Source organism: Amblyomma mixtum, chromosome 4 (genome assembly GCF_055824585.1).
Source record: "Amblyomma mixtum isolate Tamu chromosome 4, ASM5582458v1, whole genome shotgun sequence".
Lineage (NCBI taxonomy): Eukaryota > Metazoa > Arthropoda > Arachnida > Ixodida > Ixodidae > Amblyomma > Amblyomma mixtum.
In genome coordinates this window covers 140,641,275-140,665,108 of record NC_143015.1, presented here as the reverse complement: position 1 = coordinate 140,665,108, position 23,834 = coordinate 140,641,275, and the positions used below count along the sequence as shown (strand labels likewise).

The following is a 23,834-nucleotide window of genomic DNA, read 5'->3' as shown; positions in this document are numbered from 1 at the left end:
TCAATTTCGCATCTTATATATATATATATATATATATATATATATATATATATATATATATATAGGCGGAAAACATCCAACCATCAAAAGCACAAACCACTACACAACCCCGACACAGAAGGTACAATCATTACTGGTGCTTTGCAGAAGTCGAATGGGAAATAACTTCTTAGCAAAGCAGTATGAGGGATGTCTTGCTAATGCTGCTCTTGAATCTGCGTTGAATAATTAGTGCATCGAATATTTTCCTTTGCTTTTCAACTTTTTGTGTTTCTTTAATAGGAACCTGCAGGGAAGTTTTCCTTTTCTTTCTTTTCAAAGCCCTTTCTAACATATGTCCATGAAATGTGCGCAGATTTTCAAGATAAATTCTTGCAATATACCGCTTGATCACTGCCTGTGCCATTTCTTGGCAATCTGGCATGAGCACTTAGTTTGTTGTTTAGATAGCGGCCCATTTGCCCCACATACGTTTCCCTCACGATAGTGGCACATCATACACCACACCACACTGACAGTCAGTATAGCTTTCTTGATGGTTCTTGCCACATGACACCAGATACAACTAGAAAGAGATCTTCAGGCACAAAGTATCCTTACAGCTGTCAGCTGTGTTGATGACTTCTTGATCCTGTTTGAATGTGAAGAAGAAAACACGGAGAGACGATTCTCTAGCATCGCCCATGTGCTTGAATCAGTCCTCAAAGACTTCAAGCCGACGAAAGAGCTCAGCCACTTTCCGCACCTTCTTCTCGCACTTTTTATTAGGGATGAGGAATTGTTACGTCTGCATTTTCGCAGTAGCCAAAGTCGTCAATCATTTCAAGTTAACTTTCGTTGGCATCCTCATCTTGGTGTAGAGTCCTTCGCAAGCCATGACATTTACTCTCGTCTGGACTGCTGGTGAGCATAGGTTCACAGTCTCGGGTTCTGCATAATCTGATTTAGCTAACATGTCTGAGTTGTCTTCGCCCACCATAGTACGCACACGAGGGTTGTCAGCAAATATCGACAACCAATATAACTCGCCAGGCATGGTAGGTGGAAGGTGGCTGAAGGAAATCTCTTCAACACAACCTGCCTCGTTTGGCAGGAGGCAGCTTCAGACAGACGCCGATGCCCCCTACGCCGGACAGTTCTTGCTTTCATGTCGTTACTAATTTTTTTATTGGTTAAATTTTATTTAGCTGATTATAATCAGTTAAATAAAATAGCCAGCCTTATGGAAGGTTTCTTACAGGACAGATGGACAAATTATACAAAAGGTGAACAAGATAATAAAATAAACGCACTTCAAGATAACATCTACGTGTTGAAATATAGTCGTGCATAGAAAGCGTTATAAGTTAAAAAGAAAGACTCGAACATAGCTCTGGTACCAACAACATTTCTAATGCTTGGAACAGTAGTGTAATTTGGAAGCAATCAGTAATTCCGTTTGCAGGATGTTTGAGATAGTCTGAAAAAGAGCTCTGATGTGCTACAGCTGTTCAAGGAAAAGAACCAGCCGTCTAACGCTGTCTATCAACTGCACAGGAGAATAAGAAAAGATGCGACACACAAAAAAAAGCAGACAGAGCACACTAAAGCTATAGTTGCAATGGTACAGTCTTTGCCAAAAGTAACCGGGCACAGGTGGTCTCTATCTTAGCCGCGAAGCGATGCACTTACAGCAGCCCTTAAGCTCTGAATCTGTGTAAAGTAAGGCGAGCCCTTGCCCTCGCGTTTTGATACTTTTCGTTCTTTAGGGGTGTCGTAACAGCTCCGTTATGCGGTTGGGAAGTAAACACTTGTTTTTCGTTTACTTTTGGCAAAGGAGGCACCTGTCACCTTTATAAATATGTGTACTGGCCAGATTTATTGACAGGTTTTGAGTTCGTGGTTATGTGCGTGCCATTGGTTCTAGCTTTCTTGCGATTAAAGCGCTGGAATACAGGAGCACTGTTTGTTTGACGCAACCTAAGAGACTGCCTGAAGCCTTTATTCAAAGAAGAAAACAAATTGATACTGCGCCGAACATTCTCAATGGTGAGGTGTATGCGACAGCTTCAGTTATTAATTTTTTCTCTTAGTAATTGCTATTTTTTCACTCTGTTTGAGTTCGTCTGCTTTATATTTGTGAAATGTTAGTTGGAAGAAGCGGTGGGGCTGCCGTTTTGGTTGACGATTGATGGCTTCGTTTTGGCTGTTTTCGTTTTATTTTATGAGTGTGAATAAAATGATTCGTACAATATCTTCCAATTTGGACAACAGATGCAAATCAGTCAACATGCCTACAAGTTCATTTTCAGAGTTAAGTGCATATTTTGTTAGGATTATTGCGTACGTAACATCATTTGCAACTTTTGTGGAATAGCTATTACTAAAGATTCTTCACAGGATATCGAACCAACAATATTTATTTTCTAACTATAAACATAAAGACGGCATTTACAGAATAGAGAGGCTTATAAGCTGGCTGACATATTTATATTGCCGAAAGTCAGAAAGTGCTTCTCTACTTTAACGAAAATACAACGAGGAATAAAAGCAAGTCATAAACTCGTACAACTTATACTTGACACCCACTTAGTAGCGGCTTATCGAGGTGAATGGATTATGAAAATGGCATGCATTAGACTACTCGCACAAAGGTAATTTATTCGCTCAGCGTATGCGCCTCAAACATCATGTGGAATTCAAATGTAAGAAGCAGTGCTTTATAATATTTTATTGAACGGATCGTTCTTTTATGACCAAGAATCTGTAATGAAAAAAACTGGATTTTTTCTCCACTTAACGAACACATAACCCATTTATAGAGGGAAAGTGCTATGGAAATGCCTCATATGAAATAAGGCAAAAAGCTGGATGAGAAGTACAGCGTAGTATAAAATTCATTGGCCTTTCTTTAAAAAGTCAAAAGCATAGATCAACAAATGACATATATTTTATGTTTATTCAGTTGTGGTTGTAAAAGAAGAAATATCCTTGAAACTTTCAGCACAAGTTGTTTGTACAAACAAAGGGCGCTTTCCTTCTTTATTTCGTCTTCCTCGTCCTTATGACGTCCGTTATGTCCTGCGAAAATCAGGGTATAAATCTGCGCGCGGTTTCACCTCCACCGCATCTAGGAAGACACACGAATCTTTTTACGAGCCTTGGCAAGATGCGAACCGTAGTTGTCTTCATTGCATTTTTAATGTCATTTGCAGTACTGCGCTGTGATGGAAGAGGGAGCCGTAGAGGTATGTTATATTTCTTAATTGCATTTTTTCAAACAAGGTCTTTAATTCCTTAAAGATCATAACCCGTAACTCTGTATGCTTGAGACCGCTGTTCCCTTTTGAGAACAAGACTGATTCCAACAAAACGTTCCATGATTCCTGAAATAGATGCAATTTATGCAGCGCCTGACGATGCTCCTATCTGTGAACATTTTTACCATGGGCTAGTTTTCATCTCCTTAATATCTGCTATCATGATATCGCTTGTATTCAACCAGAAAAATCACATAGTTTACTAACATCCCTATCCCTATTCGGGGAAAGTTCACACTGGAAGATGCTGACGAAATGACCACCATTCGTTATTGACAATTCCGTGTTTTAAGAGCAGAGGAATGGCGAATCGATTTTGTTAGAACTTGTGACTTCTGTACATTCCAAGTGTTTTGAAGCACAGCAGTATTTTCAGTGAGAAAAAGAATCTGGCACGATCAAAATTTTTAAAATATTGAGATCATACGTCTCAGCGAAAGGCCGACACGGCTTTCTGTCAGGGGTGCCATATCGCTCAACAGGCAGGCAATGTCTGTAAAAACTCCAACTCAAATTAAAACGACTGCAATATCTAACATAAACGCAAAACTCTTCCTTGTCATTAGCGATGCATTCGGCTACGTTGTAGCGGTCAAATATGCGTGCGCAGTACTCAAGTAGCCGTGTCAAATTCCCTTAATCGCCAAATTCGCGTTGCTTTCCAGCTTATCGTGAGCACTTGCAACTCTCAAATTATAGGGCCTCAGAATAATCTGGCAGTGCTACTCACACAGTGCACTTAGAAGACAGTATGGTGGTGTGAGGGATAGTAGGTTAGCAATGACGATGTGAATGGTTCATGCTTCGCCTTCTTGTTTCTATATGCTACACATCGCCACCTGTGCTTTCACGGTATCAATACTAGCGCGGTCAGAGCACCACCACTTATTAGGAAAGCGACGACGTGCACTACTTTTAGTGCTGAAGTTCATACAGTATCAGTCTCATTGGCAACCGCATTGCAAGAAAGGCTTAAGAGCAACAATCTATACTTATCACGCTATTATCAGCACTCTAGCAAAGGCCGAGTGGTGCATGGTGCTAGCCGAGGCAGCTTCAGGGATTGCACCGCCATGGGTTTCAATTGTGTTCAGATTGTTAGAAATTTTTTTCCCGGGACATAGCTAGCTTTGAACCGAAATAGAGGTTTTAGAGGGCTTCTGGTGCAACTCCCACTTCACTATTTAGAGAGCATTATCCTAAAGGAGCACTCATATAGTGTCATAATAAACGTTATCCCGCTCCCGCTGATGGTCTACAAGGGGTGAGAACTTGTTGCCTGGGCGTCTGTTGCATCAATAAGACTTTTGCCATAATTACTTACATTCAAAGAAATATAAAACAAAATTTCTTCTGGATTTGAATAGTTTTACATTGCATGAAAAAGGACTGTTAAGCGCTGGAAGCACAGGAGCATAGAAAAAATTTACTCTGCTGGGCGACGAATTTCACTCAGGCGCAGTAATGGCCATTTTCAAATTGTTCTGATCGTTGATGTCATCCTGTTGTCATGAAATGCTGTCGTCATGATAATTAATTTGCTGAGTGTTTGTATCAAATAAACAAACTGCAATAGACATGCCAGGCTTACAGGTTAAATTATATTATCAGTCATTACCGTGTATAACAGTTGAGACACTTGCGATATGATGACACACGCGTGTGCACACGCCGCGCAGCCGCCTTCTCCGCGTTCGCCATGTTGAAGCAAGTTGCAAGTGTACGCTGCTGCAGTAATAGATTTACTCTCAAAATGACCATGTGGCCGCTCACAATGGCAGGCAAAATGGGGCCTTATATACTGCACTGGTGCAAGTAGGTCATGTTTGCCATTAAGGGAATCGCGGCTTGAAACCTCGAGCAATTGCCAGCTATAGCTGAGCTGCTATTTCAAAATTAGGGCAATGCATATTTGAGAAAATATACTAGAAAGGTGAACAGACTCCAAGAGGATAGCCGCATTGCATACAAATGAAATTTAGAAGCTGCTTTAGCTGCCGTCCTTGCTGTTGTAGATGAAACAAATCCAGCACATTCAGAGTAACGGTCTTCTAGGTTCCTGCTACTACAGTTGGTGGTCTTCAATCAACGACGGCACCAAGGCGAACCTAAGCGAACCTTGCGTGGAGGCCCTCTGCTCCAATACCAAACTGATACCAATCAGGAAGTGAGTACTTTTGCTCAAATGTAATTTAATGAAGTATAATGCTCAGAAAGCTGTCTAAAGGTGTTTCTAGAGATTTCTGCATGAGAATATTTAGGAAACATAAATACAACAAAAACAATATCAGTCAAGAATCAGTAGTCGTTACGTCAGGAGTTTAGCTACGGCAGTGTGGTGAAGTGAACGCCAGAAGAGGCATTTTGGAAATCGTTGAAAACTTTTATCCCAGTACCGGGAGTAAAACAGATAGCAGCGATTACATCTTTGATGAGGCGTAGCTGAAAGTTGCATATCACATATACTCCTTACCCTGATTCGAAGACGTTACAATCCAAAGAACCACTGAGAACAAAAAGAAACTCGCTTGTGGCAATTTATTTCCATTGCGAGGCTTATAGAAAAGAAGGCACCTTGCGCTCACAAGGTTTTCATGATCCAAAATCAGCAAAAAGAATGTTATCGTCCTCACCGGCCACATTCTTAAGCAAATTGAAGCGGAGCTGGAAGTTTTTAGCTTACGGACCTAGAGTGTTGCATTAACTTTCATTCTCTTCGCATTAGTGGTTGTCGTTTTCGTTACTAACATCCCGTTTGTTTACTCTAATAGATTTCGTAAATCCAGTTTTCACAGGAGTAAGCGTATCGCTGCTGCCAAACACTATCAATACACCCAGAGAGATCCACCTCATCAGTGTTAACTGAGAGAGAAAATGGGACAGAATAGGACATTCTCCTATAAATTGAATATTATCATTGCTTGTTTGTTATAATTTCCCGACGAATTAGTAAAGCATTTGCCGGTAACCTAATTTTGTGGCCCAAAGTTCTGTTTAGGATGATGACGCATTACTACGCACCCACATACAATTTTGCGACTTTCCCGCCTGAGTCGAGTCATTGCCGTCAAGTCTCAGCGTGCGCAGTAACGTGACCACACCACGCATGTAGCTAGGGTCTCGCGCTATTCGATTACGTCGTCACCATCAGGTGCCGCACGGTGCAGCCTCAACAGGCAGCCACATGCTCAAAGAAACATCCTAAAATTACTACATAGTGAGGCATCCTCTGCACCTGTGTAGTAACAGCCATCCCCGGTTTGATATCGCCGCCCGAGGCGGCGTGATGTAGTGCCGGCGCCAACATTTCGCTGGCTGGCCTCTCTGGAAACCAGCGCTGCGCGCCCGCCGTCGCTCAAAGCAGGCCCAGACTCTCTCGGACATGTCGCGGCTTGCAGCGTGAATCATCCGTCTCGCCGGCGCCGACACGGACACTTCCTCCTCCCCTCCTCTCCGTCGGCGCGAACTCCTACGACGCTTCGCCGGCCGCCGTCTCTCGGCCATTCGTCTAATTTGAACGGTGGCCAGTACCGTGACCTGATTGAAGGATTTGAACTGCTGGCTGACGAAGCGGACACCGGCGGCTTTAAAAACGGAGCCGCGCTGCGCCCCAGCAGCAGACGGGCAGCAGAAGAGCCATCACGCCGGAGCTACGCACGCAGCCGGGGCCGCCCTTCTTCTTTGTGCTAGCCCGTGGTGTTCTTGGCCCTTGTATCATGTAAAAGCCCTTGCACATAGTGTACATGAAAGTCCTTTTACTCACCGTCGCCTCGACCGTTTCCTTGGCTCGGAGGCCCACTCCCAACAGTGGTGAATCGGACGCGTGCCGGGAAGGCCTAGAATGAATCTTGCTCTGAGCTGATGTTGGGTGAATCGGACTCGTGGCGGAAAGGAAAAGGATGGAACTTGCTCTGAGCAGATGTTGGGTGATCGGACGCGTGGCGGGAAGGCCTAGAATTGAACTTGAGGTGAGCTGATGTTGGGTGAATCGGACGCGTGGCGGGAAGGCCTAGAATGGAGCTTGCACTGAGCTGGTGTTGGGTGATTTGGACGCGTGGCGGGAAGGCCTAGAATGGAGCTTGCGTTTAGCTGATTTTGGGTGAATCGGACGCGTGGCGGGAAGGCCTAGAATGGAGCTTGCGCTGAGCTGATGTTGGGTGAATCGGACGCGTGGTGGGAAGGCCTAGAATGGAGCTTGCGCAGAGCTGATGTCGGGTGAATCGGACGCGTGGTGGGAAGGCCTACTATGGAGCTTGCACTGAGCTGGTGTTGGGCGATTCGGACGCGTGGCGGGAAGGCCTAGAATGGACCTTGCTCTGAGCTGATGTTGGGTGAATCGGACGCGTGTCGGGAAGGCGTAGAATAGATCTTGCTCTGAGCTGATGTTGGGTGAATCGGGCGCGTGGCGGGAAGGCCTAGAATGGAACTTGCGCTGAGCTGATGTTGGGTGAATCGGACGCGGCGTGGCGGGAAGGCCTAGAATGGAGCTTGCGCTGAGCTGGTGTTGGATGAATCGGACGCGTGGCGGGAAGGCCTAGAACGGAACCTGCTCTGAGCTGATGTTGGGTGAATCGGTGGCGTGGCGGGAAGGCCTAGAATGGATCTTGCTCTGAGCTGATGTTGGGTGAATCGGAAGCGTGGCGGGAAGGTCTAGAATGGATCTTGTTCTGAGCTGATGTTGGGTGATCGGACGCGTGGCGGGAAGGCCTAGAATTGAACTTGAGGTGAGCTGATGTTGGGTGAATCGGACGCGTGGCGGGAAGGCCTAGAATGGAGCTTGTACTGAGCTGGTGTTGGGTGATTTGGACGCGTGGCGGGAAGGCCTAGAATGGAGCTTGCGCTTAGCTGATTTTGGGTGAATCGGACGCGTGGCGGGAAGGCCCAGAATGGAGCTTGCGCTGAGCTGATGTTGGGTGAATCGGACGCGTGGTGGGAAGGCCTAGAATGGAGCTTGCGCAGAGCTGATGTCGGGTGAATCGGACGCGTGGTGGGAAGGCCTATTATGGAGCTTGCACTGAGCTGGTGTTGGGCGATTCGGACGCGTGGCGGGAAGGCCTAGAATGAACCTTGTTCTGAGCTGATGTTGGGTGAATCGGACGCGTGTCGGGAAGGCGTAGAATAGATCTTGCTCTGAGCTGATGTTGGGTGAATCGGACGCGGCGTGGCGGGAACGCCTAGAACGGAGCTTGCGCTGAGCTGGTGTTGGTTGATCCGAACGCGTGGCGGGAAGGCCTAGAATGGAGCTTGCGCAGAGCTGGTGTTGGGTGATTAGGGCGCGTGGCGGGAAGGCCTAAAATGGAGCTTGCGCTGAGCTGATGTTGGGTGAATCGGACGCGTGGTGAGAAGGCCTAGAATGGAGCTTGCGCAGAGCTGATGTTGGGTGAATCGGACGCGTGGCAGGAAGGCCTAGAATGGATCTTACTCTGAGCTGATGTTGGGTGAATCGGACGCGTGGCGGAAAGGCCAAGAATGGAACTTGCTCTGAGCAGATGTTGGGTGAATCGGACGCGTGGCGGGAAGGCCTAGAATGGAACTTGCGCTGAGCTGATGTTGGGTGAATCGGACGCGGCGTGGCGGGAATGCCTAGAATGGAGCTTGCGCTGAGCTGGTGTTGGATGAATCGGACGCGTGGCGGGAAGGCCTAGAACGGATCCTGCTCTGAGCTGATGTTGGGTGAATCGGACGCGTGGCGGGAAGGCCTAGAATGGATCTTGCTCTGAGCTGATGTTGTGTGAATCGGACGCGTGGCGGGAAGGCCTAGAATGGATCTTGCTCTGAGCTGTTGTTGGGTGATTAGGACGCGTGGCGGGAAGGCCTAAAATGGAGCTTGCGCTGAGCTGATGTTGGGTGATCGGACGCGTGGCGGGAAGGCCTAGAATTGAACTTGAGCTGAGCTGATGTTGGGTGAATCGGGCGCGTGGCGGGAAGGCCTAGAATGGAGCTTGCACTGAGCTGGTGTTGGGTGATTTGGACGCGTGGCGGGAGGGCCTCGAATGGAGCTTGCGCTTAGCTGATTTTGGGTGAATCGGACGCGTGGTGGGAAGGCCTAGAATGGAGCTTGCGCAGAGCTGGTGTCGGGTGAATCGGACGCGTTGTGGGAAGGCCTAGAATGGAGCTTGAGCAGAGCTGATGTTAGGTGAATCGGACGCGTGGAGGGAAGGCCTAGAATGGAGCTTGCGCTGAGCTGATGTTGGGTGAATCGGACGCGTGGTGGGAAGGCCTAGAATGGAGCTTGCGCACAGCTGATGTTGGGTGAATCGGACGCGTGGCGGGAAGGCTTAGAATGGAGCTTGCGCTGAGCTGATGTTGGGTGAATCGGACGCGTGGTGGGAAGGCCTAGAATGGAGCTTGCGCAGAGCTGATGTCGGGTGAATCGGACGCGTGGTGGGAAGGCCTGTTATGGAGCTTGCACTGAGCTGGTGTTGGGCGATTCGGACGCGTGGCGGGAAGGCCTAGAATGGACCTTGCTCTGAGCTGATGTTGGGTGAATCGGACGCGTGTCGGGAAGGCGTAGAATAGATCTTGCTCTGAGCTGATGTTGGGTGGATCGGACGCGTGGCGGGAAGGCCTAGAATGGAACTTGTGCTGAGCTGATGTTGGGTGATTAGGACGCGTGGCGGGAAGGCCTAAAATGGAGCTTGCGCTGAGCTGATGTTGGGTGAATCGGACGCGTGGTGAGAAGGCCTAGAATGGAGCTTGCGCAGAGCCGGTGTTGAGTGATTAGGACGCGTGGCGGGAAGGCCTAAAATGGAGCTTGGGCTGAGCTGATGTTGGGTGAATGAGACGCGTGGTGAGAAGGCCTAGAATGGAGCTTGCGCAGAGCTGATGTCGGGTGAATCGGACGCGTGGTGGGAAGGCCTATTATGGAGCTTGCACTGAGCTGGTGTTGGGCGATTTGGACGCGTGGCGGGAAGGCCTAGAATGGACCTTGCTCTGAGCTGATGTTGGGTGAATCGGACGCGTGTCGGGAAGGCGTAGAATAGATCTTGCTCTGAGCTGATGTTGGGTGGATCGGACGCGTGGCGGGAAGGCCTAGAATGTAACTTGTGCTGAGCTGATGTTGGGTGAATCGGACGCGTGGCGGGAAGGCCTAGAATGGAACTTGCTCTCAGCTGATGTTGGGTGAATCGGACGCGTGGCGGGAAGGCCTAGAATGGAGCTTGCGCAGAGCTGGTGTTGGGTGAATCAGACGCGTGGCGGGAAGGCCTAGAATCGATCTTGCGCTGAGCTGATGTTGGGTGAATCCGACGCGCGGTGGGAAGGCCTAGAATGGAGCTTGCGCATAGCTGGTGTTGGGTGAATCGGTCGCGTGGTGGGAAGGCCTAGAATGGAGCTTGCGCTGAGCTGGTGTTGGGTGATTTGGACGCGTGGCGGGAAGGCCTAGAACGGAGCTCGCGTGAGATGGTGTTGGGTGAATCGGACGCGTGGTGGGAAGGCCTAGAACGGAGCTTGTGCTGAGCTGATGGTGGGTGAATGGGACGCGTGGCGGGAGGGCCTAGAACGGAGCTTGCGCTGAGCTGATGGTGGGAGGTCGTATGGTGGAGGCGGAGATCATGAACAAGCGGCAGGTGGAGCAGAAGTGGAACGCTCTTGGGGCCCTTCCTGCAAACGCTCTGCACGAACAGGTGCTTAAGACTGTTCCAAAACACTTTGCTGACTCCTCGTTTTAAACCCCTCGTAACAGGTACACAGTGGTCACGCCCTCATGAGTGGCAGCAGCATTCAAATAAAAGCAGAGTTTGTAAAGTCACAATTAGAGCGAGCTATCATTTTCACTAACGCATGCGTTATCGACATTTAATTTATTACTTTGCTTCGGTTATAACTGCTTAAGCAAAGCGAGAATTAGGGCTAGTCAGCTGCACGTACTGAAGCGTTAAACGAGCTGCCACTTGTAAGTGCTCACAGGGCACAAATACTATAAGACAAGCGGGCTTGTCTTGTGGCCATCGTCCGTCAGCTGTGCGGAGTTTTCCAGTGCTACCTCGTTAAATCCTCGAGGGTTAGTTTGAACGCGTGGCCATTAAGAACCTATGAAAGCTCGGAGTTAATCGAGTTTGTTCAAAAAATGTCTAAAAAGTCCTGAGGACCTCATTTTTTTAGCCAGTACCAGGCCCTGGTGCAGAGTGTACTTGAGAACGCAAGACGCATTGCTGAATATCAATACCTCCAACACAGCTAGTTTTCTATTCTGCTGTGAGCGGACAGTGTTTGAGGGCAATAACAAGCGGAGAGCCGTTTTAACAGTGCTTTCAATAAACATTGGAATTGCAGTCAAAGCCTATGGAGGGTAGCAAGAAAAGTTAAAAAGCCTTAAGTCCAGAACAATTGCTACGTTTACCAGAATATTAAATCAATAATGATGTCAGCACCTTCCTTTTATTTTGCTAGCAAACTGGTACTAATGCTGGCGGTCTGTGCCTCCATGCAGACTTCAGTAATTGGGGATGGTCACACTTCTTCTTCTCTTCTCAGCAGCTTCTTCACATCCTTCGGGACGGCTTGCGAGATGGAGCCTTCTGCTCCAGGAATACGACATCACGGTAGTCTACAAGTCTGGCCGTAAGCACAATGACGCCGATTGTTTTGTCACGTGCACCTGCCGACGTTGCTCCGGCCGACACGGAGGACTACTTCCAGTTTTTTGCTCTCGTCACGTCGTCCGATAAGCCCGGCGTCAACGGGCTGACTCAGAGTTGCGTCCGCTCATCGAGCATCTGGAGGGCCTTAACGTTGCTGTTCCGCGGCTTTTCGTTCGAGGTTTGGGTTCCTACAGTCTCCGAGATGGCGTCCTTTACAAGAGGAACTTCGCGCATAACACGGAAACCTTCCTCCTGGTTGTGCCATCCGAACTGCGTCCAGAAATCTTGCACGGCTGCCACGACGAGCCATCGGCTCGCCATTTGGGTATTACCCGGACGTTTGCCCGCATTCGTGCGAAGTATTACTGGCCAAAGCTGCTCTCATCAGTCCAGCAATATGTGAGGACCTGCCGTGACTTCCAGCGACGAAAGACACCACCAGTTAAACCTGCGGGGCTTCTCCAGCCAATTCCACCGCCTACAACCCCTTTCCGACAAGTGGGCATGGACTTGCCGGGCCCATTTCCATTGTCTTCCTCTGGGAACAAATGGATTGTTGTGGTGACGGACTACATAACGCGGTACTCCGAGACACAGGCGCTTCCCCACGCTAGTGCTGCAGAAGTGGCTCAGTTTTTTATGACATCCATTGTCTTGCGCCACGGTGCGCCATCAGTCGTCATCACGGACCGTGGAACCGCCTTTACGGCGGCATTAATGCGATCTCTCTTCGAACTTACTCACACCAGTCGCCGGAAGACAACAGCCTATCATCCCCAAACAAACGGTTTGACTGAACGCCTAAGCCGGACGCTTGCTGATATGCTTGCTATGTGTGTCGACGTTGAGCATCGCACGTGGGACGAAGTTCTTCCTTATGCAACCTTCGCCTACAATACGGCAGAACAGGAGACTACCTGCCTTACACCTTTCCAGCTGGTCTACGGACGGTGTGTCACTACCATGCTGGATGCTATGCTACCCGCTGGTCACGACGACGCAGACATCGGTACCTATGCTACGTTGACACATTCGTCCAGCGCGCTGAAGTAGCCCGCCAACTCGCAAGGTGCCGGATTCGACATCAACAACAATTCGACGCTGGTCGCTACAACCTCCGACACCGATACGTTCAGTACGTGCCCGGCGATTCCGTGTGGGTGTGGACATCTGTAGGCCGCCGCGGACTCTCCGAAAAGCTACTCCGACGCTACTTCGGTCCGTACGAGGTGGTTCGCCGTGTTAGTGATGTCACTTACGAAGTTTGCCCTCGGGACACGACCTCCTTACCGCGTCGGCGCCATCCGACCGAGACTGTCCACGTGGTGCGCATGAAGCCCTACCATGACAGGCTGCAACCCGCCGTTTTACCAGCTTAACAGCTCTTTGTGTTCTCCGCCCTCCGCCTTCTATACCGAACATTATTTTGCCGTCCGTGTTCGTTCCCAGCGTCGGGCCGCCGCTTTGATGGAAGGGGTAATGGCGCGTGCTCGGGGGAGCGCGCCGACGATGAAGACAAAGTGTGCGTGTATCGGTGGACAAAGACGAAGCGTGTGTGTGGTTCGGTCAGCCATCTTGTGAGTTCTTTGCTGTGCGCTGAACTTCGCTATGCCAGTTCTGTCTTCGTTACAATGTTGTCTACTTGTCACTTGTTCTCTTACGCAGGCAGAAAATACCCTTCTTGACAAGTTAAACAGGCGCTCTGAAGAACGTTGTCTACAAAATAATGGTTGAGAGTTTCTTTTGGTGTAGTAGGGAAATAATATGGCCCTTTACAAAAATTAATTGAGCGTATTTACAGTGTATAACGCATGCAGTATACTGGGTGTCCAGGCTAACTTTAGCCAAGGGTTAAAAGATAAAATATTTGAGGAAGGCCAGGGAAACCACTTACATCCGCCTACCAACTGGCTTGCGCATCATAGGCAATTTTTGTTTTGCAATTAATTAATTAGCGTTTAAATTTCTAAGTGCGTAAATATTTCTTTTAACAGCAAATGTGAACAGGAAAGTTGGAGAGCACCTTCAGAGACCCCCATTCCATTTATTTGTTATAAAGAAAGCCTCACTCGTATACTTTTCCGAGCTCCAAAGAAAGACCACGAAATGCAAAAAAAAATTACGTGACGAGCGCATTCGCGTTCCACGATTGTGCTGCTCTCAATCCTGGCTTGAGTGAACGAAATCAGCTGCTCGTATGGCGCGACGACTCCCCTGTTCCGGCAGGCCGATATGTCGACGGTGGTTGCAACGCCCGCGCTAGGCAGTCTGCAAGCGTGACGGCGCAACCACAGTCGACATTTTGGCCTGCCAGAGCAACGTGGTCGTCGCGCCATACCAGCCGCTGATATCGTTCATTCAAGCCAGGATTGAGAGCGGCACAATCGTGGCGCCCGAATGCGCTAGTCACTCAATTTTTTTTGTATTTCGCGGGCTTTCTTTGGAGCTCGGAAAAAGATACCCGTCAGGCGTTCTTTATCGAAAATAGATGGAATGGCGGTTTCTGAAGGTGCTCTCCAACATTTATCCACATTTGCTGTCTAACGTCAATATTTACGCATTTAGAAAAATTATCTTAATTACTGCTTAATTAACAGCAATACATAGAATTGCCTAGATGCGCACGTCGGCTGGTAGCTGTATGTAAGTGGTTTCCCTGGCCTGCCTCAACTATCTTATTTTTTAACCCTTGGCTAAAATTAGCCTGGGCATCCTGTATATATTCTAAGCACGCGTGCTCAAACTATAGCCCATGCGATTTCATCTTCCTTCGCAGCTGCACATTTCCAAGGGTTGTCTATGGAACACGTGGGTCTGGAAGAGTGCGGCCGAAAGTTCCTCCTTTCCCGGCATGCTGTCCTCTTCAAAGATAACTCGGCCAGCGCCGATGTTATCGTATAGCCTGCGTTTCCAGCAAGTGGCATCCTGCAAGGGCGACTAAAGAAGCCAGCATCTCCTGCCGAAGCACCGCTGCCAGCTATGCAATGAATAATCAACTCAAAATGGTTAACCGTCTCTTGAGTGTTATTTTTGAAAACTAATACACAGAAAACGGGAATGGCTTTCATAAGGATCAAGACATTTTGCGATGTTTGCATCTACCGCGTCTCTCATAGCCTTAGTCGCTTTGGGACGTTAAACCCCATAAACCAAACCAAACCATCTACTGCTGACTGCGTTCGCAGTTAGCCAAGACACCGATAGTACAACACGCACACTATATCATGTCATTATATGAAACAACCGTACTATAACCTATTATTGTGGATGTCTTGTTCAGTGAAATGAGCTGTATTGGGGCTAGCAACGCAAAAAATTTATAATAAGCAGGAGAAACAAAAGAGAGAAAGAACGAAGAGAAATGGCTATAAGATAAGAAAAACTCTAGCGACATGGGTAGGGGGATGTCAAGCGTGCGCAAAACATAGTGTTTTTTTTTTTTGCCGGCGCATGCCACTCCAACTGGGTGAATATGCTTTGTAAGAGTGGGTAGTATGCCTACATAAGAGTGAGTGAAGGTCCTATTTGTAGCTGCGAATCGTTGTGCACACAGACTTTTTTAGGAAATCACAATTTCAGCTATAGGAAACAAAAAGAGGGAAATCAAAGTTTATTCCATGTAGAACAGTCACCGTGCATACAGGCATGAATTGAATTGGGCTGAATTTCTTGTTGACTGCGCTGATGAACTACAATAATTCCCTTACTTGATTGCGTACATTTATATCTGAGCCAGATGCTTCATTTATTTAGGTAAACGTACTGAAAGGCCTGTATATCAGGCTAAAAGTACAGACCGTGAATACATATATTTGCTATAAAATCAAAAAAATAAAAGCCAATTTTAGTGACAGGTAAGTAGTTCACAGTTCTCCAGAAAATTGTTTGACAAAACTGAACCTACCGTGTCACCTCACCCAACTTTCACCTTTTTGCAGATCCTTTCGTTTGCCGCAGAAGATATGATTAGTCAAATGATGCCCTATCTAGAGTATATCTAAGATGAAGTTATATTCCAATAGTATGGTTGCTATGCTATATTTCTTTTCTATTTTTCGTTTGTGCAAGTTGCGTTTAGTGGTGCTTTTTTAAGTTAGCGAACTGCAGCCAGTAGAGGCTGCATTCTAACTACCTTTTGTTGGTTTATTGGTTTGTTGGGGTTTAACGTCCACGACTCAGGCTCTGAGTGACACCGTAGTGAAAAGCTCCGGAAATTTCGACCACCTGGGGGGGGGGGTTCTTCAACGCGCAGTGACACCGCACCGTACACGGGCCTCTAGAATTTCGCCTCCATCGAAGATGGGCCGTCGCGGCCCAATCGCGGGGATCGAACCGGCGATCGGCTGAAGCAACGCTGTTCAATGTCAACCATGTCCACCGACGGGTCCCACGCGACGGCACGAAACCTGGCGCAGTATTGCTTACGCAATAAGAAACATGCACGAACGATTATACGATGTGGTGCGAAAGATATGGGCTTGGAGAGAAGATTTTACATGTCATTTATACAAATTCGACGTCGCTTTTCGCGCCAGTTCTCGTGAGTGCAGGAGGATAAACAGCGGAAGTGTGTCGATTGGTGATGGGTAGGGCCTTCTGTAGGGTGCAGGGGGTTGGCTGGTAGTAGGTGCAGCTTCAGTAGGTTGATGGTCATCTGGTTAGTAGTTGGCGGCGCCTTCAGGACGCTGAAGGTGGAACGTAAAAAACGTAGCGCAAAAAGACGAGGACACAGAAAGAACGACAACACACGGCGCTAACTTGCAACAATGGTTTATTTCAGAAAGAAAAGTGGTTTTATATCGACCTCACGACCAACACGCCATCAAACCATGTGCTAGCAAAGCGTATCAGCCAGATATGCGAGCTCTTTTGCCAGCAATGATACAGAGGGGGTACTAACACAATCATCTTTCAAAAGTGATATCCATTCCGCTTCTAGTGGATATCACTTTTCATAAGCTTTCTCATAATCTAAAAAAAATAGCGCAACGTTCGGGAGCCAGAGTGGTTTTTTCGGCACCTAAGAAGTTGAGTCATCTATGTACGAAACGTTTCAAAAAATGTAAAAAGGGTGTTGGTTGTACGAAAAAACATAGGAAAAAGTTTGTCAATTGTATTGAAAATGTCATTTATCAGATTCCTCTTTCCTGTGGCAAGCAGTATGTAGGGCAAACCGGCAGATGCCTGAATGATAGGCTTCGAGAGCATGGGCGTGACGTAGATGATATGCGTGGAAAAGGGTTGTCAGCCCACTGCCGTTCGTGTCACTGCATACCGCTTCTTGAACAATGCATGGTTTTAAAAGTGAACAATAACCGGTTGACACGAGAAATCATAGAAGCGGAATGGATATCACTTTTGAAAGATGATTGTGTTAGTACCCGCTCTGTATCATTGCTGGCAAAATAGCTCGCATATCTGGCTGATACGCTTTGCTAGCACATGGTTTGATGGCGTGTTGGTCGTGAGGTCGATATAAAACCACTTTTCTTTCTGAAATAAACCATTGTTGGAAGTTTGCGCCGTGTGTTGTCGTTCTTTCTGTGTCCTCGTCTCTTTGCGCTACGTTTTTTACGTTTCAAATATGAACCAACAAACCCAAGCATATACCCTGCTGAAGGTGAGTTAAGGCAAAAGTGAATGATTAAAGAGTGGCGGTCTAGTGTAGCGTGGAAGTCCGTGGTTAGTAATGGGTGCAGCTTCAGTAGGCTGCTGGGGAGTTGGTTGGTTGTTAATGGCGTCTTCGAGACGATGAAGGGGGGTAAAGGAAAAGCTGAGTGGACAGTGGGTGGCGATGTTCTGAAGGACAAGGATAGTGGTTTGTGATAGATGCAGTTGCTGGAGGGTGCACATGGATTGCTTGATGGTGAGTGGAGGACTACGGAGGTTGGAGGTGGGGGGAGGGCAAAGCTGTGTGAATAGTGTCGAAGGGGCCTCCTGGACACTGGCAATGGCACCACACAAACCGAGCCGGACATATTTTACCAAAGTAAGGGCAGCAATCTATAAATCGCCAGTAACAACAACGGATTCACCGACAGTTGCCATACTTCCTATTGCAAAGTTTGAGCGCAGCTCGTTAGATGTTTTGATTGCGGTCTCGCTTCGAAGAACTACGTCATGGGCTGACTGACGGAGCTAAAGGTATTGCACACATAGGGCCCTTTTCTACCACTCACTTCGCGCCAAAGCAGGCGAGCTAACACTCATTAGCGTCCGCATTACAAACACTCTCATCATCAAGCCGAGACTTTCGTGAACAGGTGTCAGGCGGGGAGTACTATTTCCAGCCATTTGGAATTTTCAGCCTTTTGGATCCAGTGCCGCAATGCGCAATAAAAGTGGAGAGGGCATCAAACGATGTACACAAGGTTACGCCCATTTGTATTGGGTGAATCAGCCGCTCCAGGTGGCCGGCAGTTGTAGTCTATCGGTGACCTCTAGCGCTCTCGTCGTCGCATTGAACTGAACGCCGGGGTCCGAATTTGCCAGAACAGGTTTCCATTGTTCAGTAGAAGACGTATCTAGATCTACCGAAGGCGGATCCTCCGAGCAGGCCCAAATTCTGTGGTCCAAAGTGGCAAGTTCGCCGCACAATTGACAGAACGGGTTTAACAGATCGGGGAATATGTTAAAGTATGCCCACGAATTGTGCTGCGAGCTCGTCTGCAGCCGTCGCCACGTGGTAGCCTGTTCTCTGCTGAGCGAATCGTGTGTAGGGGGAAGCCACTCGTAGCTCTCTGGGGCCTGGCCTGATACGAGTTCAGGGCCTCACTTCGAGGCACTACCGTGTCAGAAGCCTCCTCAGATGCTCGGCTGATAAAACCTCGAGCGTAGCGGTGAGCGGCTTCATTACCCGGATCGATCACGTGTACAGGGACCCAGACCAGGTCCACTTCGCTTCTATCTTTAGGTTACGTTTTTAGAATTCTTTGGGCTGTGGCGCAGATGCGTCCCTCGAAAGTCTTGGAATCGCTAAGAATTGTTTTAGCCCCTTCCTGAGCGATTCCTATCTCGATGGCGCACTCCTCGGCCTCCACTACTTTGTTCGTGACCACCTTGGCAGCTACCTCGCGGGAGGGGCTGACCGCGCCTACAGCAAAGGCGGCCTTGGCCTTGTCCTCGAGTAGATATTCTGCCGCATCGACATATTCGGCACTTTCGTCCCCTTCGTACTTTTGCCTAGCGTACTCGCCCTGGTCCTCCTCTGGTCTTCATGACGTCCTGCATGCAAACTGTATGCGCTTGCGCATCTCGATTGGAAGGGCTGCTAGGTCTGAGGTGTCCTTCCCCCGTATGCCCAGATCGCTTATGATGCGGAGCCCCGGATGAGTCTGTCTGAGCCGCTGTTTCTGTGCCGTGAATTGTGCCTCTGTGAGCTCTTCCAATGGGCTGCGCACCCCAAGAAACAAGGGCCTCACGGTGCAGGTGTTCCGGGGCAGGTCGAGACCCTCTTTGTATGCCTGCCTTACGAGGCAATTCAGCCTCTCGCTCTCAACCTTCTTCTGGTCCAGATAGAGGGTGGCGCATACGCGCCCACTGATTAAAAAAGCTTGAACCAGCCGACATGTGCCCCCCTCTTTCCTTTTCTGCCGCCTAGTCGCCACGCGATTGATGAGTCGGATGGTCTGTTGGACCGAGGCCGCCAGCCTGTCTCGAGATACTTTGTTACATCTGTTGGTCTGCACAAACATCCTAAGCACCCGTATTGTATCTACCTCCGCAATGTACCTGCCTTTGATCACTATCTGTATCTTTGTCAATTTTTCTTTGCTAGCCCTTCCATATTGCGGATGACCAGCAACTCCGACTTCTGCAGGGGGCATTCTAGGCCTGCCCAGCTGGCGTGAGCATCCGCTGCATTTGCCGCCTTTTTTAAGACTTCTTCGATCTGACCGTCTGACCCACGGTTTGTCCATACTGTGACGTTGTCGGAGTATGGAAAGAAAAACGATAGGTGTAACGTTAAGAATGGAAAGCGGGTGGAGTGGGTGAGAGAACAAACGCGGGCTAATGACGTCCTAGTTGAAATCAAGAGGAAGAAGTGGGCATAGACAGGGCATGTAATGCAAGATAACCGCTGGTCCGTAATGGTAACGGAGCGGATTCTAAGAGAAGGCCAGCGTAGCGGGGGGCGGCAGAAAGGTGGGCGGATGAGATTAAGAAGTTTGCGGGGATACACTGGCGGCAACTGACAAAGGACATAGTTAATTGGAGAGACATGGGAGAGGCCTTTACCCTGCAGTAGGCGTAGTCAAGCTGATGATGACGATGATGATGAGAGTGTATTTAATTCCTTCGAAACTTTCTATCTTACAAAGAAGTGTTATGAGAGCCGTGTTAAATAGGAAAGGAGATCATACAGATGACTGCGGTGTGCCTCTGCTGCCCAACGGTATGTGTCCTGACTTAATATCTCCAATAGAGAGCTCCGCGGTCGCGTTCCATAGGAAGTCCTGTATGTAGTCGTAGGTGTGGCGCCCTACATTTCGCTGTTATAGGTTGTGCAGGATCGCCCCGTGCGAGACGTTTTCAAAGGCTTTCTTTAAATATAGCCCGAACATGGCTCAGATAATACGGCCATTCCCGAGGTCTACGAATTTCTTCAAGAGCTGTAGCATTACGCCCTGCGTCTAAAGGTGCGGCCTAAAGCCTATCATTGTGTGGGGCATTAGGCTGTGGATCTCCATGTGATTATCCAGTCTAGTGGGAATCACCTTTTCTATGAGCTTTCCCAGACACGACGTAAACAAAATATGACTGAGCTTGTCTATGTCAGGCTTTGGTATAAACGTGACTGGCGTGCTTCCATGCTGGCGGGAGCTTTCCTCCCTTTCAACACTCCTTCATATATTTTGGGAGAGCCTGCACCGAGTTATTATCCAGGTTCCAGAGGATTTTTGCTTGTTGTCCAATTTCGCCTAGCCGCCTAGGTTGTGAGGAACTTCTCCATCGCCACCACCACCTCGGTAGTTGTGATGTCCGAGTCTATAGCTACTCATTATCTATTGCCGTATACTCCGGGGCCTCTTTGCCATCCTGTACCGTGTTGAGCATCTGCCTCTTTAATGATCTAGGTGTTCCTCAACAGTCCTAAAGTACTGATGTGCAATTTGTTTCAGGCGGACCCGAGCCGCAGATTTCATCTGTGTCGGGTCTCAGAGATGCCGCAGCAGTCGCCACTACTTTTTATTCCCAAGCTGCCCATTCAACCCTTCGCAGATTCGCCCTCATTGCTGTCTGTTTAGCTCGTTCGCGAGTTCTTCTATCTCTCTTTCTAATTTAGAAATGCGGAATCTGAGCTTCCTGTTGCATTTGCCCGACTTTAATCTGCCAGGAGGAACGCGTGTGCCTGCCTCACGTGCATAAGCCGTTTGTCTGCGGTAGTGTGGTTCTGGTCGTTTCCACCTGTCCGGTGGCCCCTTCTGAGTCCCTTTGGAGTTCGTCGATCCATTCGATTCCAGTCTGTAATTTTGGCCGGGGGTGTCTTACGTCGGCGCTGTGCCGTAATCAAGACGGTGGAGACCACGTAGTGGTTGCTGCCAATTGATAGGCCTGTATTGAGTCACTCGGCTCCTTTAATGTTCTTCACCAGCATGAGGTCAAGGCTCGTGTCTCTACTAACGCTGCGGTTGGTTGTTGCGGGTCATTTAGGATGGTGAGGCAAGGTCCTGAATCGTTTCCCACAATTTGGCGCCTTTCTGGTCACCATTGAGATATCCCCATGCCGGGTGATGCCCCTTAACCGCGTGCCTGAGGAGGTCCGGACGTTCGAGCTCTTGTGCATCGGGGAGCTGTAAACGTTTAGTATATAGCTCATACAGTACATTAACAGGGAGTTTGATGAGCTCAAGCTGCTCATTTGCGAAAAACAGGGAATTAATGATGGCGCCCACCAACAAACGCAATCAGAAAATTAGAGGGCGGAAGTGGAGTTGAAGGGGTTTCAGAAAGAAGAAACGCCACCTGTATCTCCGAAGCCAAAACGTCGATGCCAAACTCGATGTAATAGCAGTGCAGGAATATAGATGGTTGGTTGGTTGGTTGGTTTATGGGGTTTAACGTCCCAAAGCGACTAAGGCTATGGGAGACGCCGTAGTGGAGGGCTCCGGAAATTTCGACCACCAGGGGTTCCTTAACGAGAGCTAGTCACATTAGCCAACTACAAAGCACATTAAGAGATATGAATGGCGGAGAAGCGGGAGCTGCTCACCGTTATTCTCGTTCACAGGAACATTACAACAATCCAGCACGCGAGTGCTGGAACGCATGTGAACTACACCCTTGTAGAAGTTGTCACCCTCAAGATAGAGTTCAAAGAACGAAAGAAAGAAGGAAAGAAAGAAAGAAAGAAGGAAAGAAAGAAAGGAAGAAAGGAAGAAAGCAACAAAGAAAGAAAGAAAGCAACAAAGGAAGAAAGAAAGAAAGAAAGAAAGAAAGAAGGAAAGAAAGAAAGGAAGAAAGGAAGAAAGCAACAAAGAAAGAAAGAAAGCAACAAAGGAAGAAAGAAAGAAAGAAAGAAAGAAAGAAGGAAAGAAAGGAAGGAAGAAAGGAAGAAAGAAACAAGGAAAGAAAGTAAGAAGTAAAGAAAGAAATAAAGAAAGAAGAAAAGAAAGAAGAAAAGAAAGAAAAAAGACAGAAAAAAGAAATAAAGAAAGAAAGAAAGAAAGGAAGAAAGAAAGGAAGAAAGAAAGATGGAAGGAAAGGAAGAAAGAAAGAAAGAGAAAAAAAGAAAGAAGGAAAGAAAGAAAGAAAGAAAGAAAGAAAGAAAGAAAGAAAGAAAGAAATAGAGAAAGAAGGAAAGGAAGATGAAAGTAAATGTGAACAGCTTGCGCTGATGTACGGTAGGTGATATTATGACCGGGTTCGGTTTGAGTTTGGGATTATGGAGTTATACGTTTCAAAGCGACTCAGGCTATGAAGGGACGTTGTAGTCGAGAGCTTCGGTAATTTGGATGACCTGGGGCTCTTTAACGTGCGCTGACACCGCACAGGGATTGTGGATTTGAATTTATACAACCGGCAGACGAAACCTTTGAAGACGTCAACTAGTCCTATGGTTTCGCCCCTGCGGGCGCAAGCGCGGGTGCAGCCTTTGCAACCTCACCGGGCTTCAGACGGGCAGGTAGCGGTGTCCGGATCTGTGGGCGTCATGTTTTGTGTGGGTGTCATCCATTGCGATGCCATGGTACTTGTAACGCCCGAGTGCCTATGTTGTACGCGTCTGTGTGCTGTTGTGGTCAACGGATGCGACGCCAACGGATATGCAGACCACCATTACGGCCTCTATTCTGTCGAAAGAGTAGAAAACTGAGCTAGTTGGTTCATACTTCTTGGTGGGAACATCCGAAATAACAAAACGCAGACACAGAAAGGAAAACACAGAACGTAGACGCAGCTGACTGTCAACTAAAATTTTATAGGAAAACCCGCGCTTTTTGTTTCCTTGTCAAAAAGATCTTGCTTTTATCTCCCGTGGGGTTCGTTCAAGCAGGAAATTTCTTTTCTTGATAGAGAGATTGATGGTGTACTAACGCACCGCTGTCCTGTTTCCCGTATCGCCAATGCCTCAAGGATCTCACGTGTCACTTGGCCTGCATACCTTTTCATGACTTGAACTTCATGCAACTTGGGCTCACACTTGCGCACTTTTTTGCCTTTCTTGTTTTCTTTACAATCTCTGCAATGCAGGGCTAGATTGCTGCTTGGGGCACGTGATAGCGATGATGCATGTTCTCTTATCCTATCATTAAGGCACCTTCCCGTCTGCCCTATATGTTGTTTGCCACAGGCCAGAGGGATATTATAAACCACACCTGTAACACACTCGCTGAATCTTGATCGGTGTGCGATCTCGCATTGCTGCTTCTTTTGCCTGTTGACTCGAGCACACATGCTCATTGCCTTGTTCGGTGCAGAGCAAACAACGCGGACCCGTGCCTCTTACCAATCT

The 23,834-nt window shown here is 48.1% G+C and overlaps 1 long non-coding RNA gene across 1 annotated transcript; it reads left to right on the top strand.

Annotated features, from left to right (window-relative positions):
- The first annotated feature begins 3,098 nt into the window (after positions 1-3,098).
- LOC149348476 (uncharacterized) lies at positions 3,099-14,852 on the top strand. Its single transcript, XR_016292258.1, has 3 exons — positions 3,099-3,227; positions 5,355-5,466; positions 14,658-14,852. It is a non-coding gene; the product is annotated as an uncharacterized LOC149348476 (long non-coding RNA).
- Positions 14,853-23,834: the final 8,982 nt, after the last annotated feature.